The 14,018-nt window shown below is 34.9% G+C and overlaps 1 long non-coding RNA gene across 9 annotated transcripts in view; it reads right to left on the bottom strand.

The window, feature by feature from the left end:
- Nucleotides 1–14,018, bottom strand: part of LOC132021494 (uncharacterized) — a 219,177-nt gene that overhangs the window by 41,846 nt on the left and 163,313 nt on the right. For 7 of the 9 annotated variants that reach the window (XR_009405360.1, XR_009405356.1, XR_009405358.1 and 4 more), the window contains one exon: nucleotides 1,971–2,073. The exons of the other annotated variants lie outside the window; for them this stretch is intronic. This is a non-coding gene — a long non-coding RNA (uncharacterized LOC132021494). The remainder of the gene's footprint in view (nucleotides 1–1,970; nucleotides 2,074–14,018) is intronic. 9 annotated transcript variants of the gene reach the window in all.

Here is a 14,018-nt window from a genome sequence, read left to right as displayed (position 1 = left end):
AGAGCTCCAAAGACTAATATCATATAAAAAGATTATGTGATGCATAAAATGTTATGAAATTTGAATATACAGGATAATTACAAACATATATTCACAAATATGGTTTGTCTCTAAGAGGATTATGCACACACACACAGATCATACCCTTAGGATCATTTTGGCTGAAAGGACTAGAAAACCGAATGAAAACTTGCTTTTAAACAGTTAAGTCATTGGATAAGCCAAGATCCTATTAAGAAACAAATGGCACACTTAAATTGAAATAATTTTAATTTGATGAGGATTTATTTAGAAAGGAATTGATCACATAGGTGTGAATGGGATATAAAGGAACCGTAGGAGATAATGCAGGAATATGAGACTAGAGGCAAGAAATTTGTTACCACCCGTGAGTCCTACCAGAAGAAGAAAAGAAAGGTAAAGAAAAAATAATAGATGACTAACCAGCAAAATATTTCATTTTCTTAAATAAAATATTTGGGGGGATCTTGCTAGCAAATGTGCTGAGACCTGCCCACAAAGAAGCCATAGGAAATTTTTCAGCAGCCATTGGGATGGGAAGAAAAAAACAAAAGAGCAGAATAGGAAAAGAAACCATCATGGGTTCATGACACTATAAACACTGATGTGATACAGTGCTTGGCTGGGGGGAGGGAGGGTTACCATGACCTCACAGTAACAAAAGCACATCATAATATGTGGGGAGAAAGAGCTCTGTGAACATTCAAAATCGCTCATCACAAAACTTTGAATCCCAAGGGTCTTCCCTAATATTACCAGACCAAAAATAGTAATTCTAAAAACTGAGACAGATGTGTTATTTCTGGGAGGTCTCTGAATAACTTTTGATCTGCTACTTTAAATTCACAAGGAAGAAACAGTGTGATATAACCATTGTCAGGATGCAGTAAGCTTCATTTTGACATCATTTGAAGCAAAATTTATAAATAAGAACAAAAGGCAACAGTGACATATTGCTTCCTTTGAAAACAGATTAAATTATAGACATCATAATAATCAGGATGGTATCAGTTACCAACACATATAGTTTTAGAAATGCTGTGTCTAAAAGAAAATGCATTTAAAAAATCCCTGGCTTTGATTATTATACTGAGATTATCTAAGAATATATCCTTGTTTTTAACAATATGCACTGAAATATTTAGGGCTAAAGGGGCATATGTCTGCAACTTCCTCTCAAATGGCTTTGTATGTATACATACATATATAGATGGGAGGAATGATAAGGCAGACATGATAATATGTTAACATTTAGAGAACATGGGTGGTAGATACATAAGAATTCTTTTTCTAATTTTATTTTTCTGTAATCTGAAATTATTTCAAGGTAAAATGTTAACGTATAATGTATAAAATCTCAAGGAATAAATACTTAGATTTTGAATACCTCTTCTTAGTCAAAAAACAAATGAGAGCTACAGAAGTAATTATTGAAGATGGCAGTGTTGGGGCAAGAGTAGGTAATGGAGATTTGTTTATCACCAAGTGGTTATGGAATATTTCGCACCCTACCAAAATACAGCCATTTTTTTCAGTCCACTGAAAACCAATCACCATTTTATATTGTTAAGGACACGCTCAGTACATAATATGACACACTGTGATCTAGAGTCTACACTGTCTGGTGAACTGAGGCATTGAAGACAGCAAAGGAATAATAGAATTAATTAAAATTATGGTGCCAGATTTGTAAGTGAACTCAGGTATAACTGTCATCAATGTACACAAACAGAAGATTAAGAGTAACCTAAGTGATAATAGATTTGTCATAGAAGGCAAAGCTATATTTAGTTGTTCTCATCTTCTGGTAGAATTTAATATCAGGCAGAAAAAAATACATTTACTTGTCAAAACACAAAAATTAATTCCTTTATGATCTAGAAATAATTTTATTTCTGTAAAATGTTAAAAACCATAGGCTCTCAATCATACACTCAATATTCGTTTACCAGATATTCCGAGGCCGCCCACCACACGTCAGACTGTATTGCGGATGCTGGGGATGTAACATAGAGAATAGGACTTCTGTCTTCTTCGTGCACTGTAGTGAGCCTAACGAAAATAATGAGACTTAAAAATATATAGTGTTACTGATGCTTGCTAAGATAAAATAATAATAATAATAATAATAATAATAATAATAATAATAAAGAAGGAACGATGAGAACGATGAGATGAGAAATGTTCGGGGGTGGGGGGGGTGAATTTTAGAGAGCGTTTCCAGGGAAGTAATCATGGAGAGAAGATCCTTTGAACAAAGCATATTGGCAGAAGAACATTCCAGAGAGGGAACAGAGAGTACAAAGAACCTGAGGCAGAAGCATGCCTGCTGCGTTGAAAAACAGCAGTTGCCCTCTTCGGCTAGAGGAGAGAGAAACTGACAAGAAAACCAAAAAATGAGGCCAGAAAAGTACGGAGAACTTAAATCACAAGAGGCATTGTAAAAGTAAGGACTGTAGGTTCTACTCTGAGTAATATGGGAAGCCATTAGCAGATGCTTAAAATGACACGTCATACGCCATTCAGGATCTCTCTGGTTTCGTACCGAGAGAAAGCTGCAGAAGACCAAGGAGGGGAGCAGAGAAAACAAAAACAAAATGTTGCATTTATCAGAAACCCATCTCTCATCCCCAAAGGAACTATCTTCTAATCCAGCAGCATCTCTCTCCTCCTTCACCATGTCCAAAGCTTCTCTTTTTCCATTTGTATTCAGATATGGTTCTTCTCAGGATGCAGTAGTACAGGAATCAATAAGACAGAGCAATTTGAGGCAAACTTGTTGTTCCCATTATAATGGCCAATGTGACTATGTCCTGGTTGTTTTAATATCTAAATTAGTCTGCCAGAATGTAAAATCATTGCTTGTTACTAGCTTATTCTTATTTTAGCAAGTAAGATGCTTAGTAGACATAACTCAACCATTCCAATCAAGGGAGACCTTCACCTTCTACTTTTTTCATTTTTGATACGACATGAATTTCTTCCAAGGATATATTCATTTTAGAACTAATAATAATAATTTTAGTGTTATAACTGAGTTAGCCTCTGAGTATATCTCAGTAGCCCCTAAATCATTATTATATAATAGCCGAAAGTATCTAATTAAATGTATGTATAATATTGAATACTAAAAGAACTGATGGGAAGAAATACCGAGAGTAACCCATGTTATCTGGAGCTGAGAATAAGACCACATAACATAATATAAACATCCTTTTTCTTATATCCATTTGACAATAAATACCAAACCAAAATTAAAACTGTATGTAACAAATTGGCAACACTCCTGACTGAAGACAAAAAGAAGATGCTTTCCATTTGGGAGACATTTCCTTATTTATATCATCAATAAGGATAAGTAAAGAAATGCATTCCTGAATTGCTCGAACTCTGTTTTGGGAACCATAATCAAGAATTCTATCAAAAGTGGAGGATTTGTTTAAATTTTTCAATGATAAAATATGTATCATCATTAAGCTGACAAATGCATATATCATCTAAAATTAAATGAGCACAACTATGTTATTTTAAGAGAGAAATGAAAGGATTTGATATGCACAGCATGTGGGCTACAAGTGAGTTGTCAGAGAATGAGCACACATTTTGCTCATTGTGTGATAGAGCCTGTGATGGAGACCTATAATTCTAGGTTCTATGCAGCATTCTTCTAGATGTTACACCCACCTCATCTTCACCATCTACACCAACCCCACCCCATCCCAAAGCCCCCTAATCTTCAGACTTAACCTCCCTCTACCTCCTGACTTCTGCTAGAGTTGGGGCACTCTGGTCTAGGGTAGGGATATCCATTCCAAACGTCACTTAGAAATTTTTCTTAAAATTTCTGCAACATTAAAAATGACTCTGTAATCACAATACCCTTGTGACTTATGGAGGGGCAGATCCAGTACATTTCTCTCATTCTTTCCATTAATATGACAATAAATAGGTTTTTGCTTTTATGGACATAAATCCCCAAGTAGGGATAGAACCAGAGGATACAGTTTCAACATTTTGGGAGAGGCAAGGCAGATAGAGGAACAATAAGTAACTCAGAGGACTAGAAAAAGATGAATCCTGATCTGGGAAATGAGGAAAGCCTAGATATATGCATAGAATCCTCCAAAGGCTCAGGTATTGTGAGTACTTAGAAATGGACTGCTAATGTAAAGAAAGTTGATGAAGAGCAGTTTAAGAAGCAGCTGGAGACCGCATTCCCCCTTCTACTCTGCGGAAGCTGAGCAAATTCTCCCAAATCACCAAACAGAAGACCAGCAGTGAATTCTCTGGCAATTCAGTTTCATCTGACACTATTAAACATAAGAGGGCTATCGAGATTCCCAGACAGTCAAAGAAACTTTATAAAAGGAATAACTGAGATTAAGAAAGAAAAACAAAAGCACTTAGAGGAAGCAAAAATTCAGCAGAAAAGAAAGCTTGAGAAAAACTCAATAATCATAGAGATTAGCATTTGTTAATAAAACAGTATAAAAAAGAAGATTCAAGGAACAAAAAAGATCAGATATTTTAAATGTGAGAGCACATTTTTAAAAAAACTCAATAGACTTGTTAGAAAAAATATAGGAAAAATTTAGGAACTTTCCCAAAGGGGGACAATGAAAGAAATAGAAATAGAAGAGGAGGGGCACCTGGGTGGCTCAGTGGGTTAAAGCCTCTGCCTTAGGCTCAGGTCCTGATCCCAGGGTCCTGGAATTGAATCCCGCCTCCGGCTCTCTGCTCAGCAGGAAACCTGCTTCCTCCTCTCTCTCTGCCTGCTTCTCTGCCTACTTGTGATATCTGTCTGTCAAATAAATAAATAAAATCTTAAAAAAAAAAAGAAGAAGACGAAGACGAAGAAGAGGAAAAAACAAGGAAGCTTGGTGTTTGATTTTAATTCTTTGTAATTTTTATTTAAAAGTAAATTTTCATGTTATCCAAAACTGTGAGGGTGCCTGGGTAGCTCAGATGGTTAAGCATCTGCCTTGGGCTCGGGTCATGATCTCTAAGTCCTGCAATCGAGCCCCACATCCAGCTCCCAGCTCAGCAGAAATCTGCTTCCCCTTCTGCCTCTCCCCCTGCTTGTGCTCTTTCTATCTCTCTCTCAAATGAACAAATAAAATCTTAAAAAAAAAAAAAAAGAAAAGAAAAAGAAAGAAAGAAAATTGTACTCAAAAGCTTATAGTAAAAAAAGATTAGTTCCTTTACCCACTTTTTCCTACTCCTTACTTGATGACTTCAGTAGCAATCACCTGACTCTTTTTTAGCTGTTTTTGTTGGCACTTGCCTAGCTTTAGATGTTTAAATAATATGTGTATTTTGCTATGTTTAGACACATAAATTTTGTACATAATCTACTTACTTCCTGTTATGGTAGTTGAATACTTTACTCCCTTATACTCCTGTATCGTCTGCTTTCCCTGCTCTGTGATTCCAGTGTAGTTATATTCATTTTTGTAAATTAAATCAATATCCAGTTATGTCTATGTAAATATTACTCACAGCTGAGCACTCTACTATGATTACATTTCCTTTCTTATATTTTTGCCAAAGTTAATTTTACCATTTTTTAAAGTTGAGGTACAATTTATACACCATGAATTTTAAATTTAAATTTTACACACCCATCATTACAACTCAATGTGCAATTCCATGAATTTTAGTAAATTTATAGAGTTGTGCAACTATCACTTTGGAACATTTCCATCACCCCAAAAACTCTTTTGCGTCTGTTTGCAGTCAGTGCCTGCTTCTGCTCCCAGCCTCAGGCAACCACGTATCTGTTTTCTGTCTCTGTAAATTTGCCTTTTCTGGAAACTTCATTTAAGTGGAATCATGCCATTGATAGTGCTTTTTGCTTAGCTTCTTTGACTTAGCATAATACTTTGAGATTCATTATGTTGAAGCATGTATTTGTAGTTTTTCGATTGATCAACAGTATTCTATTTTATGGATGTAGAGTACTCTGCTAATCTACTCATCGCTTGATGAATATTTGGATTGTTTCCACTTTTTTTGTTTCTGCTATAAATAAGGCTGCTGTGAACATAAGTGTGCAAGTCTTTGTGTAGACTTATATTTTCATTTCCCTTGGATAAATAAATAGGCATAAGATTGCTGAGATGTGTAGTAAGTTTCCTTTTAACTTTTTTATGAAACTGGTAACCTGTTTTCCAAAGTAGCTGTTTCATTTTACATTCACACAAGCAATGTCTGAGAGCTCCCATTACTCCTTATCAACATCCACACTTGAAATTGTCAGTCTTTTCTTTAAAGCCATTTCAGCAGGTATACAGAAGTATCTCATTTTAATTTGTAGTTCTCTGATGACTAACTCAAGTATCTTTTCATGGGTTTATTAGCCCATGATCTATTTTGATGAAATGTCTATGTACATCTGTTGCTCTCTGCATTAGATTTTTACTACTGCTACATCAAATTGCCACAAATATGGCTGCTTAAAATAATATGCATTCATTATCTGTTTTTGTAGTTGAGAAGTCCATTTGGGCTCAGCTGAGTTTTCTTGTTAAGGTCTCACAAGACTGAAATTATATCAGCAGGATATATTCTTTACCAGAGGCTCTGGGAAAGGCTCTTTCAAGCCCAGTCAGGCCATTGGCCAAACTCAGTTCCTTGAGGTTGTAATCTCTGGTGCTATCATCCAAGGGCTAATCTTTGCGTCTAAATGCTACCTGAACTCTTTCTCTTCTTTTTAAATGGATTGTCTCCTTATTAATGAGTTGTAAAGTGCTTAATATATTCTAGATAGAAGTTCTTCAGCAGATCTATCAGAGAGTTGCAAACTTTTTTTGGTGAAAGGACAGGTAGTAAATTCATTGATCCACATATATCTCCTTACCCCAATACTCCACTGTCTTGATTATCATAGATTTGTAAGAAGTTTTATAATTGGGAAATCCACATCCTCCAAATTTATTCTTTTTCAAAGTTTCATTGGCTAGTCCAGGTTCTTTGTGTTTCCATATAATTATAGGAGTAGCTTGTCAATTTCTCCCAGAAAAAAAAAAAAAAAAAGGTCTCCTGGGATTTTGATAGAGATTATATTAAATTTATAAAAAAAACTGCCATTTTAACAACATAGAGTTTTTCAGTCTAGAACATAAAATGTCTCTCCATTTATCTCAATCTTAATTATTGTAAGTAAGCTCTACATCTAACCCAGGGCTTTAACTCATAACCCTGCAATCAAGAGTTACATGCTCCACCAACTGAACCAGCCAGGCACCCCTTAATCTTAGTTTCTTTCAGTGTTTCATAGTTTTCTATGAGCAAGACTTGTACTACTTTGGTTATGTTTATTGTCTTTATTGTCAATATTTTATTCTTCTTGATGCTAATAGGAATGACATTTTATTTTCCAATTGATCATTGCTATAATATAGAAAATAATTTATTTTTGCATACTTATCTTGTATTTTATAAAATTGAACACATTTTTTAGCTCCAGTATGTTTTTTATATTCATTGGGAGTTTTCTACATTCAGGGTCATGTTGTCTGAAAAAAAAGTCTTTCAAGGTTAAATATGTTAGCTATACACTTTTGCAGATGCCTTTTATCACATTGAACAGTTCCCTACTATTCCCAATTTGTTGAATGTTTTTATCATTCATGATTGCTAGATTTTTTCAAATGTTTTTTCTATGTTTCTTGAGCTAATCATATGGTTTTATCAGTTTTCATTAATAGGATATATTATAATGATTTGTTTTCAGATGTTTAAAGCAATCTTCCATTTCTGTGATGAATTCCACTTGGTCATTGGGTATCTTGTTTAGTTATTACTGGATTTAATTTTATGTGCTAATTTTTTGAGGTTTTTTTGCATCTACAGTCAAAGAAATATTAATATGTAGTTTTTTTTCTTGAAATTAAAGATACCTTTAAGTGGCTCTAATATAAGGATAATACTTGCCTCATAGCACTGAGAAGATCCCTTTTACCTCTCTTTTCTGACAGAATTTGAGAAGGGTTGGTATTATTTCTCACTTAAAGATTTGTTTATTTTAGAGAGAGAACAACCATTAGCGTCACTGGGGAGGGGGTGCAGAGAGAGAGGAGAGAATCTGAAGCAGACACTCTGCCAAGTGCAGAGCCCAGCATAGGGCTCAATCTCACAACCTTGAGATCATCCATGACCTGAGCCAAAATCAAGACTCAGATGCTTAACCCACTGAACCACCCAGGTGCCCCTATTTCTTACCTAAATGTTTGCAGAATAGTGAAGATATTTGAGTCTGGGCCTTTCTTGGTAGATTTTTTTTTTTTTTTTTTTTTTTAAGATTTGTTCATTTTAGAGAGAGAGTGTGAGTGAGGCTGGTGGCAGAGAGAGCAGGAGAGAAGCAGACTCCCCACTGAGCCTGGAGCCCAAGGCAGGACGACTCAGTCTCACTACTGGGAGATCATAACCTGAGCTGAAATCAAGAGTGGGATCCTTAAAGGATGGAACCACCCAGCATCTCTGTGGATTTTTAATTACTAATTTAATTTCTTTATTCATTGGTCTATTCTGAGTTTCTGTTTCTTCCTAAGTCAGTTTCAGTGGTTTGTGTTCAGTAGTTTGTGTAGGAAATTATGTTTCATCTGAGTTTTCTAATTTTTTGACATAATATTATCAATATTTCCTTATTTCTCAGAGTTGGCAATGATGTTCTCTCTTTCATTCTTTAATTCCCTAATTTGTGTCTTCTCTTTTTTTCTGGTCAGACTCGCTCAGAGGTCAACATAGTATGGATAGCTTGGTGGCCAGCCCATGACTGGCCAGATGTTAAACTGAAATTCCTGGAGTCAGTAGGTTTACATCCTGCTCATAGATCCAAATTTCAGGCATTTTGACCCTGCTTATTCAGTCACATTCTTTCAGGTATTTTCTGCATATATACATGGCCTCCCAGAAAGCCAGTGAAGTACAAGGACATTTGCTAGCTAGCTCTTCTATGGTTTTTTAATTGTTTTTGGAATCTACAGGCCTGCAACTCACTGTAAACAGGATTACAGCCTCAGGCTTGAGTCACAGGGCTGATGCTTTCATTATTCTTTTCCTATTAAGATTGCTATGATTGGGGCGCCTGGGTGGCTCAGTCGTTAAGCATCTGCCTTCGGCTCAGGTCATGAACCAGGGTTCCTGGGATCAAACCCCCCATCAGCGCCCTGCTCAGCAGAAGCCTGCTCCATCTCCTACTCCCCCTTGCTTGTGCTCCCTCTCTCGCTGTGTCTCTCTCTGTCAAATAAATAAATAAAATCTTAAAAATAAAAATTAAAAAAACTGCTATGATTGCTGGCAATACTGCTGGGTGTGGGATTTTTTTTTTGCCCTTTGCTCCGAATCATGTGGGCTCCTTCAATAGCAAAACTGCTGGTTTTCACAGCAGATTTTAAAGACTGCTTGTTCAACTATAGCTACATACTATATTCCAGCTTTACGGAAAAAGGCTTAGTTCAATTTTTGCAGTTTTGTTTTCATAATATTAAATGCCACACTTGAGCTGGGCAGGAGTTAAGAGGTTTACTGTGCAAGTTTTTTTTTTTTTTCTTGCTGTCATTTGTAATATGTTTGTGAGACTCCTTGGGATTAAAGTTTTGGTTACAAATTATTGTTTAACCTGAAAGCCTATTTTTCCTTGCAAAACTAAAATCTGTGAGTTTGATATCAACCCCCAGTATAACATTCCTATTGGAAACCATACTTACATTTTTTTGTAAAGTGCTTTTCAATTACTAAAATACTAGCACAGGGGCACCTGGGTGGCTCAGTGGGTTAAACCTCTGCCTTCGGCTCAGGTCACGATCTCAGGGTCCTGGGATCAAGCCCTAGTCAGGACCTCTGCTCAGCAGGGAGCTTGCGTCCCCTCTCTCTCTGCCTGCCTCTCTGCCTATTTGTGATCTCTGTCTGTCAAATAAATAAAGTCTTAAAAAAAAAAAAATACTAGCACAATTGTGTAATAGTCAAAAAAAAAAAAAAGCTACTGGTTTATGGCTAGCCCCACCATGTGAGCTAAAGGACTGAATGGGAACAGCCAAGAATAGCAATAATTTCCATTGCTCTTATCTGAAGGTCAGCAAATCTTTTAGTAATAAATTCTTCTTAATATGTTGTTTGCCTTTGATTTCTTTTTTTTTTTTTTTTAAGATTTTATTTATTTATTTGACAGAGAGAGAGACAGCGAGAGCAGGCAAACAAACAGGGGGAGTGGGAGAGGGAAAGCAGGCTTCCAGCAAGCAGTGAGCCCAATGCATTCCCAGGACCCTTGGATCATGACCTGAGCCAACCAAGGCAGATGCTTAACCATCTGAGCCATCCAGGCGCCTCTTGCCTTTGATTTCTAGAGTGCTGATTTTTTTCTTTTTTTCAAAAATTTATGAAGTTTTATGTTTATTTGAGGCTAGAGGACTTGCCATACTTTTCACTTTGCCATAATTAGAAATCTCCCTCCCAAGCCACTTGGCATCCCAGATATCTGTCTGTTTTCATTTATTTAGTTTTTCCTTATATTTATTGCTAATTGTCCACACACATGCCAATAGTCAAAACAATTTTTCACCTGAAAGAAATCTCCACTTCAATGTTATACTTTTAGAGGCTTCCCCCCTGAGAACTTCCATTCTGCTTTTATGTAGAGTATAAATTAATTGTACCACTAATATCTTAAGATATCACTTCCTAATTATCCTAGGAATTCCCTTCATCTGTCTCCTGATTTAGATTATATCCCCTGAATCTCAAGACTTTCTCTTTTTTGTTTATTCCCTTGTTTTTGATGGAACATAGTCTCTAGTAGAGCTTTTATTAATTTTGTGCTAAAAGTACTGCTCTTCACATAAAGTGGTGATAGCAACCTTCAATATGCCTTCAATATGATACTACTCTGAATGATGTTTCACCTCAGGTTAGGTAGAATTTTTTGTTGTGATTTTGCTAAGTGGAAAACCCAGTTTTAAGTAAATAGCCTAATTGCTAGGGAAAATAGAGTGAGGAGAGAGAAGAAAAAGACTCAGAAATAGTCTTTCTTTAATGATATTAAGTTGGAGGAGATAAGATTCTTTTGGATAGAATAAATTCTTTTGGAACGAGTAAATTGCTGATTCTGGCCTCAAGGCAATTTGAAGACCAAAGCAAAGGGTACTCAAGGTATCACATCACATTCTCACTACAGAAACATAAGGATTATAAGGCTGATGCAAAAAATTACAACCATCCATCCTAACAACACATCAGTATAGACCTTTGCCTAAAAAAGAAGTTCAATGTACGAAGACAAGAACTTTAGCAAAACTTGGATTAGTTCTGACATACAACCCTTGTCAGGCATCCTCCAAATTTAAATATCTCAAATCCAATGCAAGGAAAAGAAGGCTTTCACTACTACAGAGACCAGGGTAAAGCCATGACCCCTGGAAATGACGGGATTGGTTGAGTCTTGGAGAAGAGGGGACAAATGAGGCAGTGCCTTTGACAAATGATTTCATTCATTCTAGAACTGCTGCCCTTCTAATGTTTTGAAGCAAGATATGAATGACTGATAGTCATTCATTTTATATTCAGGATGCAGTTTGATACCGACATCTTTCTGCAGGCGGCTCCTAGTTTTTATTGGGTATATGCAAACTGATGTCACCCAAGGAAATTCCTAGTTTACAAACACCTTTTGGAAACTCCTCTACCAGCACCATTGAAATGTTAAAAGAAAAAAAAAAAAAAAAAAAAGGAAGAAGAAGAAGAGAAAGCTTATTTGCTGAGCTACACTTCAGTTAGACAAAATGTGGATACCCAAGGTGCAGACGGACGGCCTGCAATGATTAACCACATATGTATTTTTGCTTCTATGATGAAGATGGAAGCTACTCACATAGTACCGAGGCACATTATGTTCTCCATTAGATGATGTGGACACCAAGGGACCATATATATCATATATGAAGATTATCTTCTACAATGAAAGTCATTTTGTCAATTCAAGAGATAGATAAATTTACTGCCTTTTCAAGAGGTTTTATCAAGAACTGAAGAAAAAATATTAAGTTCTTAATAATACAAATGTTCATTAGATTTCAGAAAAGTCTTAAAATATTTGTTTGAAGGCTGGATATGTTTTTTTGTTGTTGATGATGGTGAGGTATATGTTTGCATTTTAAAGCAATGAACTGTTTGAGAACCATTTAAGAGGGAAATTCTTTTGGCCTGGCTCATCTAGAAAGTAATTTGGGTCCATATAAATGAGGTAAATAATTCCTTTTAAGATAACGCTCAGCATGTTGTGACTATGAAATCTTAACCAACCTGCAAATCAACTGAGCACATGACTGCCAAAAACTTATAAAGTATTGGGCCAAAAAACAAGATGGACCATGAAAGGGTCAAGGTCTACCTAGCCTCCATACCTAAGTCAACTTTTTTCCTTTATGTTCAATTTTATAATGCTACGTACCTCTTCCTTGCTATACTTCCCACAATTGTAATTTTACATTCTTAATTATCTTTTGATACATCAACTTGGCTACAATCCCCAATTATTTAATCAAATACTAATCAGGGTGTTGCTATGAAGGTATTTTGTATGTGTAATTAAAATCCATAATCAGTTGACTTTAAGCAAGGAAGATTTTTCTAGATAATCTAGGTAGACCTGATTCATTCTGTCGAAAGGCCTTAAAATCAAAGCTGAGGTATCCGTAAAGACAAAGAAATTCCTGTGTGTGGACAGTATCTTCAGCCCTTGACTGAGATCCTAGCTCACTCTTTCTGATAACTTGCCCTACAATTTCAGACTTGCCTAGACACCACACACAATTGAGTAAGTCAAATCCTTGCAATGAATTTTTTAATATATACCTTCCACTTGTTCTACATCTCTAGTTGAATAAATGTCTCTCTCTGGAGTATAAAATTCATAAAGGCAGAGACTATACCATTTTTATTTATATATTTATTTGCAAACTATGATATCCTATGGTGTAGAATAATGCCTACCTTACAAAACCTACCAAAAAAATTTGATGAATGAATAATTAAAGATGGATAAATTTCTATATTTTTAACAAAAATAGTGCCTAAATAGAAGTAAAAGCAGGATTATATCTTTCAAATCTCTGAAAGAAATACAAATGAAAAAATACACAGTGTATGTAGTAAAAGGTAGGTAATAAGAAAAGAAACAAGAAGTATAAACTTAGAAAAATAAAGTAAAATTCCAAAAATAAATCTGAAACATTGATTATACTATTTAATGAATATTGGTTTAAAATTCCTTATTAAGAAAGGAAAATATTTAGATTTAGTTTTATGTAAATCCAACTTTTGCTTATAAGAAAAATGTGTAAAACAAAATTAAACAAAAAGCTTAATTAAAGAGAGTGAGATGGTCAACAATATTTCTAACAAATGCTAAAAAAGCATAAAGTAGAGGCAGTGATATTTATATAGACAAGAGAACACCTAAGAAAAAGAAAAGCACATATGACATAAAAAGGGTGAATTTATAAGATTAAAAGGAAACATAAGAATTATGTGTGAGGTTATAAAAATATAAAAAGTTTATATTGATGATAATAGAAGAAATGGACAGAAATATGTTTATAGTGGGATTCTTCATAAACCACTATTAGTATGAAGCATCAAATAAAAGAGATTTAGTTGGGGGCAAATTAATGAAGAAAGATGAATTATATAACATATTTTTATCTATGAAAAACATATATAGTATTTTATTTTAAAATGTCTTTGAAAATATAATTGGATTATTTTCTAGGATCAATCAACATCCCAGTAAACTACAAAAAATGAAATTATACTGGTCACTCTCTCTGATCATAATAAAACAAAACAAAATGAAACAAAAAATACAAAACCACTAAAAATTAATATTAAAGAAACCCAGACATATATTTGTAATCCCTTGGAGTTAAAATAATTTCTCCTAAATAACTCTTGGTTAAATATAAAATCAAATACAAAATGAAATGATATGTATAAAAAGATAA

Source organism: Mustela nigripes, chromosome 7 (genome assembly GCF_022355385.1).
Source record: "Mustela nigripes isolate SB6536 chromosome 7, MUSNIG.SB6536, whole genome shotgun sequence".
NCBI lineage: Eukaryota > Metazoa > Chordata > Mammalia > Carnivora > Mustelidae > Mustela > Mustela nigripes.
The sequence above is the reverse complement of the archived record's forward strand: the minus strand, read 5'-3'. Positions and strand labels throughout refer to the sequence as shown.